Below are 2,718 nucleotides of genomic sequence, written 5' to 3'. Positions count from 1 at the left end.
CCTCGGCCAGGGGGACTGCGGGCCTCGACCTAGGCGGCGGTCACAGAGGATTTACAAGCCTTCACAGCCTGCGCGAGCGAGCGGTCCGCCGCCCTGGAGGGCGGGTGCTAGGGCTCTTCGGGGCGGCATCCACCCGAGCCTATGGGCCTCCGCAGACAGCCAAAGACTTGGAGCATTTTATATTGCTCCTTGGCTAGAAGAAGTGAAATGCCGGGAAGAAAAGCCATGGCCTTCTCTGCCTTCTTTAGCATAAAATACATTCACTTTAGACAGCAAAAGTAGCACACGCACCTGCAAGCGCATGCACTGTAAAACATTCTTACAAAACAAAAGGGTGAAAGTCAGCTCCTTGCTACCCCTTGGCCTGATCTTCTGAAGTCAGTAAATGTGACTCAATGCTCTCTCCTCCTTACCTGCCCCTCCCACTCGTCCCCAGAATGAAAAGATCTATCCCCGAAAGAAAAGCACCAGCTATCTCTGATATTTCCTTTCAAATATCTTGCTTGGATACTATGAAATTATTTCTCACAGATACAGAAACTTCTTCATGAACTTGTACCCAAACTCTTTTTCTGTTGCTCCCCCCTTATGAATACAAATAGAACCATACTGTGTATTGGTTTGTCTGGCATGCTGCGAATACATATACTTTATATAATTTACATGTGTTATTTGGGCACCTCGCCCACTTCTCCCTCAAAACTTTTCTTGAAGGTATTTAAGGCTCACTGGCCAGAGAACAGTGTTAGAATGTTTGTCCACTTGCTTCCTATTTGTAAACCTCAAGTAATAAGTTACTTGTTTTAAACATCTCCTTTGGGACCCCGAGGCCATTAGCCAGAAGCCAAATGCTTTCCGTTCCCGAGGTTTTGCATGTTATAAAACAATAGCATTAAAATATAACATGCAATTTGATGGCAACGGGTCAACTTTTCTGGCAGAACGTTTGGATAGAGCTCGAAGTGCTTTTCAAATTAAGAAGACTTGTGTTGAGTGGACTAATTGAAGTTGACTGGCCTTACCTACTTTGTTGTGGACCTAACAGACTTGTAGCTATTGGGGCAAGTTCAGTTTTCCACTCTGCAAAGTGCTATTACGTTTTTCAACACTTAGTGGAAACAAAGAAAACTTGATAAGTTGAAGAGCATTTCAGAGGACTTCTTTGAGAAAGGACTCAACCACGGTTTCATTAGCACACGTTACAAACACTGGAAATAGATTTCTCGTCTTTCTGTGGGAATGGTGGGTAAAGTTGGGACTTCTGCCCTGATGTAGTTGTGTGATGCTACAGGTTGTGTTAGAAATGGACATCTTTCCTGCAGGCTCTGGGGGAGTGAATACCATATGCTTGCATCTCCCCCTTTGTTTCATTAAGTGAACCAGAAAGGGAAAGCCAGTTAAGCAACTCCCTGGGGTCATCTATTTTTATTCTCCTGGCTCATTGCCTTTACTTATTGTCATTTATTTTAAGCTATTTTTTTTGCCAAGGTGTCAAAGACATTTTTGATCTTAGGCACTAACATAAAATTTATGAACATTAGCTATTTGCTTCCTTATTTATTCTCTTATTTTAACCTTCCTTGGCCTAAGAGAGGTGGGTTGTTGTCATATAGACACTCCGTCATTACTATAGTCCATAAGGCATACGTATAGACACATAGTCATAAGTCCTCGAAGTATTTCGGCTGTCTCAACTCAATCTTACTACAGCCATTTTTTGTAACTCCAAAAATAGTACAATAGTGCAGTTCAGTTGATTTGAGTCACGAGTGTGGATGTAGAAGACTGAGATTTCATCATTCTCTCTGGATCTCTGGCTCTAGAGGCTTTGTGCTTAGGCAGACCTGGTGAATTATTTCTCTGCCACTTTCTTGGCCACATCACAATACTCTTGAAACCTCAATTGGCTCATCAGCAAAATGAAAATCGTGATAATCCGATAATGTAGTAGCAGTTTCGAACAAAACAGGTGACTAGCACATAGTAAGCAAAAACAAATTCACTGTCATTAAGTCAGTTCTGACTCAATAGTAACTTGGTAACTGAATTCTTTCTGTGGCTCTTTCCAAGCCCCTCATGGCTTCCCTTTGTGTGTGTGCGTGTGCGTGTGCGCGCGCGCGCGCGTGTTCGCACCTTCAGAATCAAAAACTTGGGAGGTTAACGTGGGCAAAGGTGAGAATACTCCCGGCCTGGCCATGGGGCTGGCTCAAAAGCAGCCTGGCACGACACACTTTTTATAGTGCTCGTCTGTGGTGTGAGGAAGGCCTAAAAGGCGGATACTTTATAACCTATGAAACAAGCTGTTGCTTTTCACCCGAGTGCCTGCGGCCACCTCCAAGAAGCTGCTGCTCTGGGCAGGTCCCGGCATTCCCTGCTGCTCTCTGGGAGAGGAGGAGCGGGAGCAGTGGGGTAGGCTCAGTTGGCTGGAGCCTGGATTCTCATAATGCCTCCTCTCAGGCAAATGGCGAGATGATGTTTCGCTCGCCGTATTGGTTTGCGAGTTGATGTTTCTTTGTTGAGCGTAATTTAAAGACACTTAGTCCTAAGTCCTCCAAGCCTTTCGGCCGTCTCAACACCGCTATGGCACACCCGCGGCCGATGCACCAGGCCTGGCCACAACCAAGGCAGAGCAGGTGCTCTGAGCCCCCAGCGGCAACCCTCCGGGGCTGGGCTCTTATTGGCCCTGCCAGTCCGGTCTTGCCCGAGCCGGGACCCGTT

The 2,718-nt window shown here is 46.1% G+C and overlaps 1 protein-coding gene across 1 annotated transcript in view; it reads left to right on the top strand.

Annotated features, from left to right (window-relative positions):
- The window catches only part of PRDM6 (PR/SET domain 6), a 106,647-nt gene that overhangs the window by 3,985 nt on the left and 99,944 nt on the right, over positions 1-2,718 (top strand). The window lies entirely within an intron of this gene.

Source organism: Echinops telfairi, unplaced genomic scaffold, assembly GCF_000313985.2.
Source record: "Echinops telfairi isolate 266 unplaced genomic scaffold, ASM31398v2 ScPeMD7_7469;HRSCAF=8507_1, whole genome shotgun sequence".
NCBI classification, from domain to species: Eukaryota; Metazoa; Chordata; class Mammalia; order Afrosoricida; family Tenrecidae; genus Echinops; species Echinops telfairi.
Note: the sequence above shows the minus strand (reverse complement) of the source record. Positions and strands in the feature narration are given on the sequence as shown.